The following is a 15,484-nucleotide window of genomic DNA, read 5'->3' on the forward strand; positions in this document are numbered from 1 at the left end:
TCTGGGACGTGCTAGTGACTTGATGGCCTCCTCCTAGGTATCCGCCAAAGGAAGATCAGAGGATACCAACTTGGATTCCGGGTCTTCACCATCAAGAGGTACGGCTGGAATAGAGAGCACAGTAGTCATTTCAGGCCTCAATTCTTTTGGCTTTTTTAATGGGCGGCTCACCAGAGGTACCCAAAGTTGGATCCACTTCTTTAGTCAGAAGTTTGAGACGCTGGTTCTCTAAAGTTTTAAGGCTACAAGATGACTCCTTAGGGTTTTGGGGGCGAAGGCTTGACAGATTTCACAAGTGTGGTCATGTTCTTGGCCTAAACAATTTGCCTTCCACACCTACACTTGCTCTTTCAACCAGACATGAAAACCCAAAACACTAGCAAAAAATAGTCAAAAGCCCCTATGGGGTACTTATGTGAAATCGGATAACATGAGGTCACTTTTCCAAAGTAGCGACAACTGGAGCAGGCAGTCACACAGGTGGCACAAAAGTTCTGAGGTAGGTGCGTGCCGACGTCCATTTTGTACCGGTCTGTTTATGACACAGATCTGCACAGAGACACGGGATGTCACATGCACCTTCACAGTAGCATCTATCTTTAGTAAAATGGCCGGATGTATGCGAGTCGACCAAAGGCAGAGTCCCTTATGTTAGGGGTACAGCAGCATATGAACAGAAGGATATAGGGGGAATACCCGGCCTCACTGGGATCTGACAGCTGGTGTCTGGGTCCAGAGATTCCAAGGCTGGAAGAAGAGAATGATTAAGTGGGGGGGGGGGCAAGCCCCCCTTGCCAGATGGGTAAGGGAAGCCAGGATCCCCAACTCTAGTTGGGCCTTGAGGAAGCACCTCATCATCCTGTCCATGTCAGAGGGTAACAGACTACTGGAAGACCTGGAGGAAGAGGAGGAGTGAGTAGACTTAGGAGACCCTTCCAACTGGCGACGTTCCAGGGTACAGCTCCAAGGCCAAGGAACCAACTGAGCTAGCTGTCTGGAGGTAGGAGAAGCAACCTCATCCAGAACTATAATTGGATCCGAGGATTCTGTTGGATCTGATGGCTGAGCTGACATAGCAAATCAGACCCAATGAACTGGTCGGATCCAAAGCAGGCCTGACCCTGGGCAGATCAGAGGGCCTCTGATCCAAAGAAATCCTGGATCCAGAAGACAACTCCGTGGCTCTCGGATCCTAAGACCTCGGATCCGAGATGGTCCAGGCTGGGGTTGGATCCAGAGACCTAGGATCCAACAGTCATGGTTTCTTGGATGTAGCCGATGGCAAAGAAGGACTCTTCCCTCTTTGGATCTGCAGAGGAAGACTGTGAAGGGTGAAACAAAAGGTCCCCTCTGAGCTAGACCTTTCCAAAGGAGCTTACTGTGGAGCTCCACCAAGGCCTTGCAGTTAAAATGAGGCACAAATGTTGCATTCAGCCTCCAAGTGTAAAGCACCCAAACAATACAAGCACTCCTTGTGCGAGTTGGAATTGGGCATCTTCCGACTGCATGAGAAGCACTTCTTAAAGCCTGAGGGCTTATCAACCATAAAGAAAACTAAACTAAACACACTACAAAAAAGAACTAACTGCCAAAGCCCCAACGACTAAGGGGAAAAAAGGCACCAAACTACTTACTAATGAAAAAAACTCTCTAAACAGTTAAACGAAGGGAGGGGAGGTACTACTAAACTAATAAAAACAACTGGAAAGGAGTTAAAACTCACTACATTAAACTAACTAAACCAACTAAGCCAAAAATTTAGTTAAACACATCTGTAGCCAGAGTCGAGGAACTGCGTCTGCACAGAATAACGGCAAATGAGATCTGGGGGTTAGAACGCAGCAGGGAATTATGGAACAGGGAGGAGCTAGAGCCTGACAGCATCAGTTGTATGTTACCAGCTCGGATCAGATATCAGAACCTAGACCCCATGGTGATGAATAATGGCATGGATAACATCAGATCTACATGATGTACCTGCCCCCCACCACACCCATCAAGATTTCTGAATTTTAAAATATGGTTTCTACCTTTCCACACACACTGCCATTCACTGGCTTGCCCAAACTCCATTCCCTTACTTTAGGTGATGTGCAGACAGCTCAATGACGTAAATCACACTGTTAAATGAATTTTTGTGCTGTGCTGCTTTTACTAAATTAATCTACACAGTTCTTGTTGCAATTTCTGTAATGTCCTCCTACACAGTTCTTGTTGCAATTTCTGTAATGTCCTCCTGTTTATAACTGATAGCTCACAGAGATGATTCACAGTAGAAAAGTCCAGTTGTGTACACTTACCATAAATGTAGATGTTAGAGTGTATTCACTGTTGCAGCCATTACATTTGGGTAATCTGCTGGCAGGTTGCCCTCAGTCGGCCTGAATTCCAAAGCCTTTGGTCCTGCGTCGGTTCTTGTCTCCTCTTCCATGACGTTAGGGGTATAAAACATGCAGCCGACGCCATTTTCTTTAGTTTTTCTTGCCCCCGATGTCAGGTGCCCCCAAAAAGATAGCAATATTATAAAAAATTGTATATATACATGCATCAATATAAACTTTACCTTCATCTATGAGCAAATACACCACCTAGGTTGCAGAAGATAGAGAAGGAAAGACAGACTGTAGAATGACATGGGGATGGAGGGAGGGTAACCTGAACTGCAACAGTGAATACACTCGAACATCTACATTTATAAGTGTACACAACTGTACTATGTTCTTCTATGGTTGGGAGGTTGGAGTTGAACAGCATTAGGTGAGGCTATAAGGCCCTGCGGCAACTGCAGTGGCAAAGCCTGCCCTGGACTTAGAGTAGAGAGGCAAATGGTAATGCTTTTTAAACGTGTGAACAGAACTCAAGTAGCAGCCTCTAGAATGTCCTTGGTTGGTACTCCTCTGAGAAAGGCTGCTGAAGTAGCTGCAGCTCCGGTGGAGTGAGACCTAATGCCCTTGGGCACAGGTTTGCCATGTTGTAAGTAGCAGAAACGGATGCAATGGCTTATCCACTTTGAAATTGTCTGCTTTGAAATAGCCTTTCCTTCTGATCCTGCAGCATATGACACTAGTAATTGCTCAGTATTTCTTAGAGCTTTAGTCCTGCTCAAGTAGAATCTTAGTTGTCTGTGTACGTCTAAGGAATGCAGAATTCTCTCCCATTTGTTCTGCGGATTTGGATAAAAAGTTGGCAGATGAATTGTTTGGTTAAGAGCCACACTGGAAACGACCTTACGCATAAAAGTAGGATTTGTCCTCAGACACACCCTGTCCGGGTAAAATATGATAAAAGGATCTACAGCCATGAGGGCCTGTAGCTCTGAAACTCTTCTTGCTGAAGTAATTGCTAGTAGCAGAGCTGTCTTTCATGATAAGTACTTTATATCAGCGGTAGCAGCTGGTTCAAATGGAGGCAGGGTGAGCTTTTCCAACACAAAATTGAGGTCCCATGCAGGTAATGATGATCTTCTAAGAGGCCTTAAATTTTTGGCTCCTCTACGATACTGCTTTAGCAAAGGATGAGAAAAGATTGGTGGCTCTGTATTGTAATGAGCCGAAATGGCAGAGGCATGGATTTTGATTGATGAGAAAGATAGGCCTTTGTCAAGCATCTCAGTTAAGTATTGTAATATCTGAGGAATATGTGATTCTGCTGTATCAGTTCCTTGTGCTTGATTCCAAGTACAGAATCTCTTCCATTTGTCAGCATAAGATTTTCTAGTACTAGGCCTTCTGGCTTCAAAAATGACATCCATCACAGCTTTAGTGAGAGGTGTCATTTGTATGATTACAGGATTAGCCATGCTGCCAGGTTCAGTTGTAGTTGATTGTGCAGGATCTGATTGTTTTGCTGGGACAGAAGTTGTGGATTTTGAGGTAAGGTCCAAGCTGGGTATTTAGGACTGGGTACCAGTATTGGCGGGGCCAATCCGGGGCAATTAATATAATCTTTGGTTTCTCTTGTCTGACTTTTAGGGAAGAAGAGGCAGAAGAGGAAAGGCATAAACAGATAGGCAACTGAAGGATAGGGTGTCCACTTTCCATGCTTGTCTGTGAGAAGTCGTTGTGCAGAATCTTTTCAGTTGATAAATTTTGAGGAGGCGCAAATAAATCCATGTCTGGGCTCCCTCATTTCTCTGTTATCATGCTGAAGACTTGTGGGTTTAGTTTCCATTCGTGAGGATCCATAAGGTTTCTGCTTAAATTGTCTGCCAGCGTGTTTTGTTTTCCTGGCAGGAATTGAGCTTGAAGATGTATTTGGTAGGTCAAAGCTGTGTCCCACAGTGGCATGGCTAATCTGCAAAGGGGATATGAGTGAGTGCCCCCTTGCTTGTTTATATACCACATGACTGTGGTGTTGTCAGTCTTTATCAGTAGTTGTCCTGGATGAAGTAAGTCCTTGAAGGCTGTTAGGGCATGTTGAACAGCTAGCATCCCTTTCTGGTTGATATGAAGATGCATTTGTTTTGGTGCCATTATGCTCTGAATGCATCTTCCTGCCATGTGGGCCCCCCAGGCATAACCTGAAGCATCTGTTAAGGTTTGGCTGGCAGGGGGTAGAGTGAAGGGCCGTCCCATGTTTTGGTGACAGGCCTTTGCCCACCATAGAAACTTCTGTTGTAGGCAGGGAATGAGAGGAATCATTGTTTCCAGACTATGTGAATGTTGACTCCATAAACTTTTTAGGTACCACTGAAGTTTCCTCATATGCAGTCTTGCATATTGACTTAGTAGGATGCAGGAAGCCATGAAGCCCAGAGCCTGCAGAATTTGTCTTGCAGAAGACTGGGTTTTTGTTGCCATTAGTTTGAAGTAAGTAGTCAGTTGCCTTTGTTTGCCTGGCGTGAGGTAAGCCATCTGGGCAGTTGTATTCAAGCTTGCACCCATGAATATTACCTTTTGAGAGGGTACCAGTTGTGATTTCTTTTTGTTTGTGTACCCTAGGCATGTTAGAAGCCTTTTCACAAACGCCAGGTGTCGTAGAAGAGTGTCCTTGTTCTCTGCTTGAATGAGACAGTCGTCCAAGTAAGGATATATTTGGATACTTCTTTGTCTGCAAAATGCAATTACTGGTGTCAGGCATTTTGTAAAGACCCTGGGCACAGTAGATAAGCCAAAGGACAGTGCAGAGACTTGGTAATGCATTAAGCCAGCCTTGAATCTGAGGTATCTTTCTGCACGACTGTCTTATTGGGACATGCGGGTATGCCTCTTTTAGGTCTAAAGTCACCAGCCAAGCATTCTTGCCCAGCATGGGCAGAAACTGTTGCAAAGTGAGCATTTTGAATTTTGGAATGTCCAAGTATGTGTTCAAAATCGATAAATCCAGTACTGGCCGCCAGGCCTTGTCCTTTCTGGGTACCAAGAACAGTCTTGAGTAAAATCCTTGTCCTTTTTCCTGTTCTGGTACTGTCTGAATGGCCCCCATATCAATGAGGGACGTAACCTGCTTCTGTGCCAATGCCCATTGTTTTTTTTTGGTAGTTCTGGCCAACCATTTGTCATTGGCAGAGTGTGGAAATGGAATCTGTATCCCTGTGATACGATGTTTAGTACCCACTTGTCCTGGGGTTAACTGTCAATTTTGAGCAAAAAGCGCTAATTTTCCCCCTATGGGTGCTGCCAAAAGATAAGTACTCAGTGTAGGCAGAGGGAAGTCATTGGGATTGCTTTCTGTAGGCTTGCGCTTTATCTCCTCCAGATTTGGAGGTGGATGCGCCTCATTGGCTTGACCTGTATGACTCGAGCCTGGTACCTGGAACCCTTAGGGTGTCTGGATTTGCCCCTTTGAGCTCTGACACAGGAAAGGACCAATTTTTAACAGTTTGCATAGACTTAGCTTTGTCTTCCATTTTCTTTAAAACCTCTTCTATCTTAATACCAAACAGAGAATCATGCTGTAAAGGTGCAACTAGCAATTTAGCTTTAACATGATCAGGCAAATTTTGTTCCTTTAACCAGGCATGCCTCCTAATCACAGATCCAGTAACTGCGGCCCTGCAGGAGGCCTCTAAAGAATCAAAACCACATTGCAAAGTATGCTTTCCAACTTTTCAGCTGCATGCAATAATTCTTGCAATTCCTTATTTTCTGCACATTCTGAAATCATCATTTTCTGTTTCAGCAATCCCATAACATGTTGTTGGTACTTATGCATTTGAAATTGAAAGTTTAAGGCCCTGATTGCCAATGTTGCAGATGTATAAACCTTTTTTCCCCCATCTGTCCAGTGCCCTAGAATGTCTGTCGGAGGGGTAGGGTTTTTTGCTGTTGAGGCCTTAACTTCCTTTGGACCCTGTGAAATAGTTTCAGGATCAGCAGCAGGGTTTCTAAATAGAAATGTGTATGAGTCAGGGACCCTGTAATATCTGTCAGGCTTACTCGGAGCCGGAAGTAAGGAGTCAGGGGTCAGGGCTCAACTCTGAAAACACATCATCTACAACATCTAAAACAGGGGGAATGGTTAAAGGTTTGTGCTGAGGGAGAAGGAAATCCCTGAGCCTCTTTTTTGATTCTGAGAAGTCTTGACTCTCCCAGTGAAAATGCTTCCTCAAAGTATGCAAGGTTTCTCCAAATGAGTAATCCTCAGGAGGAGATGTAGATGGAATAGACTCCTCAGCATTAGAATCCTCATAGGGAGGTAAAGATAATTCCTGATCAGAAGAGGAATCAGAAGAAATAGAAACCTGATCTGAAGATTCATTGTCTTGCCTAGGCCTCTTATCTGGAGGGGGATGGGTACCCCTGATCAAGATAAGGTCTTCACCCATTTTGATCATCTGTTTATTAGGCATAGAGGCCTGTGCACGTGGCTCAGGCGTCGTTTTTTTTAGTTTTAGAAGATATCTTTGCCTTTGGTTTTGCAGCTTTCGTCTGTTTGATATATAAATGTTGAGGTCTGAATACACCCTCAGAAGCCGGTGCCTGCTCAGCGGCTCTGGCCCCATCCGAGGGAGATACATCCATTGGTCCAATACCTTGAGTATCTTGCGGCATGCCGGACTCCACATGGGTGTCGGTAGAAGCCTGCGACTCGAAGGTAGCGGGTATCAGGGGCTGCGAAAGCGCCTCACTGAGTACCGGCGAACCAGCGACTGGCTTAGGAGAAGCTTCATCTGTTTTGGATCTCTACTGCCTTTCTCTGTCCTTTTCTTTGCATTTTTATGCACTCCGGTAGTCCGATTGCTATTAGACATTTCTGGGTAGTTAAATCTGTTTCCAAAATACTTAGATGCAAAAATATACTGACGCTTAATAGTGCGTTCGTTAAATCTAGCACAAAACCAACAGCCAGGCACGTTGTGGTCAGGGCCTAGGCAAGGAATACAGTATAAATGGAAATCCTTATGAGGTATTTGCTTCCCACAAATAATACAATTATTAACTTTTTCTGACATCAGTAAAAAGCAAGAAAAAAAGTTTCCCCAACGGGGTACTGAAGACTTCGGTTCTGAAACTCAAACTCGAATATTTCAGTAGTCGGACGACCGTCACTTACGAAATGCATCTGCTTTGGGCACCGCACGGCAAGAAAGACTAAAGAAAATGGCATCGGCTGCATGTTTTATACCACTGACGACCTGACGTCATGGAAGAGGAGACAGCAACCGACGCAGGACCCAAGACTTTGGAATTCAGGCTGACTGAGGGCAACCTGCCAGCAGATTACCCAAATGTAATGACTGCAACAGTGAAACACGAAGAACATCCGGATTTTTGTGTTGCTCTGCTTTACCAAATGCATACGTTGCAAGATTGGTAACGGCTATCTGTTTATAACTGCTGTATTCTAAATTCCATACACCCTTGTTTCTACAGTCTTTCACTATGTACTCAACTAAAGTGGGTCTATTTTACTCTAAATGTACACCCAGGTAGAATAGACTGTGCAGCACATACACTGCAGTCTGCTGAACACCTACACAACACTTAAACAACTAAGTCCTTAGCCCTGGACTCAAACCTGACTCAGTAAATGCGGGTCGCTCTGTTCACAAAGCTCAAATGTAAAGTCTGCAAGTGCATGTAACAGTTGATATAATAATGACTGCACTACTTGGGCTTCCATAGTGAAGCCTCTTATACTACATGCTATAGTCACTGGAAACCAACCGTAAGCTTTAAAGTGTGCTTACCTTAGTAAGATGATAACGGAGACCATGCTTATTGCACTAAACTAAACAGGCTTCTCTGCAGTTAGGGTGGTTGTGTTTTTCCATACAGAACGTTAATTGCTGCTGACACTAAATGCATTTGTGTTTTATGCTTTTCCATATAGAACATTACTTTTCAACTGTATGCTGCTGATACTAAATGTATTTGTTTTTCAGCCTGATACCTTGCAGCCTATAAAACTCTGTATATGGTTCTGCTTAATTATACTGAGGATTGCTGACTAGTAATTACGGTTGCATAGGTTCTCTAACGTTTTTACTACTTGCTAATTCTGCCTCTTCCCTCTCCCTATAACTCCTGCAATTTTCCCACTTATCGTACCTCCCTTAGAGAACAGTATCTTAACTATACCTTCAGAGATCGTAACCCTTTCTTCTACTCTTATCTTTTCCTAGACTACAGACTCTCTCTCACATCCTGGCACCAACAGCTTCATTACTCTGGCCACAAGTGACAAACATTATTCAAATCACAGTCCCCAGCAAATAGCTACAACTCTCGGGCTATTGGTGTGTGTTAAAGGTGTTTTGCTACCTCAGTACTTATGTTCAACTCCTCCTCATAGGGGTTTCACACATCACCACTCCCAGTTACTCCTCACTGCATCCCCTCCTTCCTTAATCAAGCTATTAGATCTGGCCTATCCCTCTCACCTTACCACTACCATCCTTCTCAGCCATAGTTATCAAACCACCTTGTCTACTGTAAAGTAACCCTCACCTCATTTTTGTCATGCTCACCTCTACATTTTTTTTAATCATAGAATCTCCACCCCTTTATTTCATCTTCGCACCCTGACTATATTAATACGAATTTGGCCAATATCGGAGTCCAGCTCATCCCTCTGTCCTCGCTCTGCGCAGGCTCACACTGCTCTCCTACCCCACCCCCAATTCTCACCCAGTCCCACTACAATTACATTTCCAACAGACCACACCCACAACTAATTATCCAATCACAAGCCTTACTACTTAACAAGCCACATACATAACATCCCTCCCATTACACACCCACTAACCAACAATGTTACTATTACACACTTCTCTTCTATTTATAGCCCTTCACATGACCTCTCCTCTTTTTACTATTTATAGCCCTCCATCTGACCTCTTACCACAATTAGCTAATCACTAAAACATCCTATCCTACCCACTCTTCCCTCTCTCTTCCCTACACCACACTCACAAACATCTACATATCACACCTTGTAAACACCAATACAGAACTTTTTGCAAACCAATATGCACGACAACCAGCTACTCCCCATCTAACTTGCAAATACTCCAGACTGACACCCAATTTTCTACACCCATTCCTTCATAAATTCTCTCTCCTCAAACTAAGTGGAGACATCCACCCTAACCTTGGTCCTAAACCAAGTCAAGAACCAAGTCATCAAACAACACACCACCACCCACACCCAGTTCTTCACAAATCTCTCATTTGATAGCTCTGACTTTCTACTTGCAAACTTGAATCTGAGAAGCCTCACAAACAAAATACATGACTTTCATGCATTCCTCTCCCTACACTCCCCAGACATAGCAATAATGGAGATGTGGCTAAAAGCTCACATAAGACAATGAAATTCTAACCCCAGGTTTCAACATTCACAGGCTAGACAGAATACACAAATGCAGTGGTGGTATAGCTGTAATCTTTAAAATACAGTAAAAGTTGAATGCCTTGAACTAACACAGAAATATTAATTACCCATCTTAAAATTAATCTCAAAAATATACAATCATTTTATCAATCTACATCACACCTGGCAACAATTCTACAGTCGAAACCTTGCATCACTAGTCGTCCTCCACATTTAATCAGGAAACCATAATAATGGGGGACTTCAATATGGACTGGCTTACCTGTGCCTGACAACCCCTCAACACACAAACTATACAATCCCAAACCAGAATAGATAAATACAGCAAGAGACAGTCAACAGTTGACTGGAGCTTAACCAACAAAACTAACACCAGCCTATCCGGTTACCTACCCGACGGCCTCAGTGACCATCATCCTACATATCTTCTTAAGCAATGTCTTTACCCCCCCCCCCCAAAAAAAAAATATTATCACATACAAACAAATCCAAAACAAAAAACATTTTTCACCAGATATATTCTCATCACTCCTACTGGTCTCGCCTAAAACATCTCCAACTCTACTCTGCCGAATAATACTTTAATACCAAATTCTTAAACATACTTATCCTAACATCCACCAGGAATGTAAGTGTAAAATCTACCTGCACACCATGGCTATCCAAAGATACCAAAGCATTACTCAAGAAGAGAAACAAAGCCTGGACACAAAACCAGGTAAACAAAACTTAGTAGCAGTAGTCTAGGGTGGCCTAAGAAACAATTCAAAAAAACTAAAAGAATGACAAAAAGGTATATTATACGAAGACACGGGGAAAACAAAACAAAACACAAAAATTCTGGAGTGCTGTAAAATATCTCCCTCATCCTAGCCAAATGTCAACTTCAACTCCACCACCACAAGTACCACTGACAGCATTTGCCACCCAATTCAATATATATTTCCCCAACTCTATACTGTCACTAATCAAAAACAATACCCCCTAACCATTCCTACAAAAACTTAAGTAACTCCTAACTCATTTGTCTTAAAACCTGTTCAAACCAGCACAATAAAAAAAAAAACTACCACACCACTGGCAGCAGATCAACTCCCAAATAAATACCTCAAACAAGCACGCAATGTTATTGTGTTCCCAGTCTCTCTCAATCAACTGGTCCATCTCAGAATATATTCCCAAGCTCTGGAAAATCTCCTAAGTCACCTCTCCATAAAGTTGGCACTTCAACAGACATCTCAGACTGCCACCCAATAGCCATACTATCCCCTCTCTCAAATTCTAGAAAATTGTACTAACACAACTCATAAATTACCTTCTAAGCAAGAAACTAGTTACAAACTCCCAACACGGCTTCAGACCCAGTCACAGTACCATAACCCCTCTAATAAGCTTTACCAACACAATTACCCAACTCAAAAATGCCAAGATAATTCGTTTCCATCTTTCTAGATATGTCCAAGGCATTCAATACGGTTTTCCACCAAAAACTCCTCAGCAAACTAGCATCAGTAAACCTAAACAACCCCACCCTCTCTTGGTTTCACAATTGCTTACCAGACCGACAACAAGCAAGCAGATGGCAAGGTATAATGGCAAGGTAATTTATCCTCCCACTTACCTGTCACAGTAGGAGTCTCACAAGGTTCAGTTCTTGGTTCTCTCCTTTTCACTATATTCACCAACAAACTTCACTCTGCTACTAACCTAGCCACCACCATTCAATGCATAGATGACGCCACACATGTCTGTGCTGCACACCCCCCTCAGACAGCTCCAAGAAATAATGCAAACATCCTCCTCAGCCACAGAATCCTAGCTCGCTGACTATCAACTTATTCTCAACCCCAATATAACTAAATTAATGACATTTTCGGACAACAAATCACCTGACCTAACATGTCTCCTCCTCAAATATTCAGCAACCACCACTAAAATTGAAGCTGTCTCACACTAAACTGCTCAGAGTCAACACTGACAATGGCCCGAGGTTCAATAAACACTTAGCCTTGTCATAAAAAAGACCCATATAAATCTTGGCTCTCTACAGATTCAAATCATATCTTACGAGCCCCACCAGGCAAGCTACTGCCATAACCCATCTACTATCTACCCTATTACACACCTTACCCATATTCACCAAACTTAAGAAAACTGACGTAGCTCAGCTAGAAGCCTATTACAAAGTTGCAAAATTTGCCACAAACTCAGCACAGATCCCACCACTGTGCAGCTCTTCGCCAACTTAACTGGCTAGCACTACCCAACCTCCAATCTCTCAATCAACTCACAACCGTCCATACTACACAAGACAGAAAAGTGCCCAAACAAAATCTACTAGAACCCTATTCCAATAATAGAACTCTAAGGTTGTCAGATAAATTACTAATTAAAAAACAAAACCACTTCCAAAGGGTGAAAGCTGCTGTGGCTCCAATAACAATATAAAGCAACAAGAAAAAACGCATCCACAGCAACTAAGCACAGCAGTTGTATTCCACAATCTAATCACTGAATGTCCACCAGGTAAGAAAAACGAATACAAAATAATTTATTGAGAAGTTAGCGCTTTCATCATAAAGGCTTCATCAGATTTATAAAATCAAAAGAGAATTTCAGACATTTAAATAACATATCATTTCAGCTGATTGGTTGTAACTACGTTTGACATCACGCATTAATAGACAGCTGCTTAACTTTAAAGCCATATATTCAAACTCAAAGACAATAGATAATCCATGTAATAAAATTAAAATTGCAAGATAGAGCCAATAATTAAAGATAAAAATTAAAAAGTATAAATAATCAACAGACTAGGAAAAAATATACACTAGAATATAAAACTTTTGTCAGCTAAAACATACTACTGGCTATGCCAGCCTGGCTTGACCTAAGTAATGACCAAATGTCAAAGTTTTATTCATGAATGTCATCCTACAGAAAGCAATGAAAATACATTCTGTAAAAAATTGCAACTAATGACCAAACCTTGTTATTGCATTTAAATCAATAGTATAAATTAACAGACATTTCATTAATATAGTTTGTTAATATGACAAAGTAACCTTCATTTAGATATTTTCATATTTTTAGCCTCCTATTCCGTATAATAGGTTTTAAGGGCGTTTTATCGTTCAGCCCTGGTGATCTATCAGCCTCAAGTCTGATGATCCATCTTAATTCACACTCTTCAGAGTGATTTTCGAGGTTGCCACCTTGTATGTTAGGACTGATATTCTGCACCACTGAAAACTTGAAAACATGTGCTGGACCTGCCTGTCTGTTATGCTTGGCAAGGGCGTTAATTTCGGAGCCAATACGTATTTGATACAGGTGTTCTCCAATACGCTCACGAAATTTCCTGTTCGTCTTGCCTATATAAAATGCTGTACATGATGAACACCTTGCAAGATAAATGACATGTTCACTTTGACAATTAGTAGCTGTACGAAAAGCAAACTCTTGACCAGAGATAGGGTGTGTGAATGTAGGTCTGGTATCAATGTATTCACACTGATTACATTTATTACAAGGTTTGGTGTTGCCATCATTCAATGAATGATTGCTATTTATCATTGCAGATGTATGATGACATAAAATTTGTTTTAAATTCTTTTTGTTTTTAAACAAAAACTTCGGGTCATTCCCCACTATCTTTTTTATATTCTCATCTAGAAACATGGTCCCCCAATGTTTCTTAATGATGTTGTTAATTTTATATGTGTCAGAACTAAAAAATAAATAAATTTTATATTAGTTTTTCGTACCTGGTGGACATTCAGTGATTAGATTGTGGAATACAACTGCTGTGCTTAGTTGCTGTGGATGCGTTTTTTCGTGTTGCTTTATATTGTTATTGGAGCCACAGAAGCTTTCACCCTTTGGAAGTGTTTTTGTTTTTTAGTATCATTGACATTTTGTTTTCTTTTACACCGCCAAGGGGACATGGCAGAAACCTCAAGTAATATCGTTGAACTACCATACACATAAACGGGCAAGTTGCAGAAGACCGGAAGTCAGCACGTTTCCAAAATTGTGTATCCGGTAATGAGAACGTACTGATGCTACACGAGGAACTGGCTGAAAATAATGGCGATAATGAGGATGTGGAGAACCTAGTTGGCTTTACGGAAGACATGAACATGCTTGAGTTTGACTTTTTAAAGTTAAAACGGATGCAATTGCAGCACCAACATTTTGAGGTATGCCTACAAAAGAAAATTGTACCGAGAGGGCTGCGCATCTTAAAAATGCCAACCACAGGTAATCTCCATCCTGAGCTTTTATTTAAGTGGCAACAGTTAAACTTGGGCCTCAGTTTTAATTACGAGACTTTTAAATTAATTTTTTAGTCCTGAAGAGGAACAACTTAGAAATCAAGTCATTAGACAGCAAAGTGAACATGTCATTTATCTTGCAAAGTGTTCATCATGTACAGCGTTTTATATAGGCAAGACTAACAGGAAATTTTGTGAGCGTATTAGAGAACACCTGCATCAAATACGTATTGGCTCCGCAATTAACGCCCTTGCCAAGCATAACAGACAGGCAGGTCCAGCACATGTTTTCAAGTTTTCAGTGGTGTAGAATATCAGTCCTAACATACGAGGTGGCGACCTCGAAAATCACACTGGAGAGTGTGAATTAAGATGGATCATCAGACTTAGGGCTGATAGATCACCAGGGCTGAACGATAAAACGCCCTTAAAACCTATTTTACGGAATAGGAGGCTAAAAATATGAAACTATCTAAATGAAGGTTACTTTGTCATATTAAACTATATTCATGAAATGTCTGTTATTAATTTATAATATTGATTTTAAATGCAATAACAAGGTTTGGTCATTAGTTGCAATTTTTTACAGAATGTATTTTCATTGCTTTCTGTAGGATGACATTCATGAATAAAACTTTGACATTTGGTCATTTACTTAGATAGGTCAAGCCAGGCTGGCATAAGCCAGTAGTATGTTTTAGTTGACAATAAGTGCTTTAGCTGACAACAAAAGTTTTATATTCTAGTGTATATTTTTTCCTAGTCTGTTGATTATTTATACTTTTTAATTTTTATCTTTAATTATTGGCTCTATCTTGCAATGTTAATTTTATTACATGGATTACCTATTGTCTTTGAGTTTGAATATATGGCTTTAAAGTTAAGCAACTGTCTATTAATGCGTGATGTCAAACTTAGTTACAACCAATCAGCTGAAATGATACGTTATTTAAATGTCTGAAATTCTCTTTTGATTTTATAAGTCTGATGAAGCCTTTATGGTGAAAGCGCTAACTTCTCAATAAATTATTTTATATTCGTTTTTTGTACCTGGTGGACATTCAGTGATTAGATTGTGGAATACAACTGCTGTGCTTAGTTGCTGTGGATGCGTTTTTTCGTGTTGCTTTATAAATTACTAATTAAAGTCACAAAATCTACCACCACTTTTGGTGATTTTCTCTACTCTAATCATACATCAAGGGACAGAAATGCCATCCCTCAACATACCTGAAAAAAACAACCCATTCAACTTTAAGAAACTTCTAACGGCACACTTCACTGACAACTGGCTTTGTTCATGCACAGCACCAGGCTAAGGCACCATATCTTCTATTTCACTCTTTCCCTCACTCTCTCCCCTATCTCCCCCCTTCATTCTCTCTTCCATTTCACCTCATCTTCATATCCTCACCATATTTTCTACTAAC

The sequence above is a fragment of the Protopterus annectens genome, chromosome 1.part0 (genome assembly GCF_019279795.1).
Source record: "Protopterus annectens isolate FY-2018-M chromosome 1.part0, PAN1.0, whole genome shotgun sequence".
Classification (NCBI taxonomy): Eukaryota; Metazoa; Chordata; order Ceratodontiformes; family Protopteridae; genus Protopterus; species Protopterus annectens.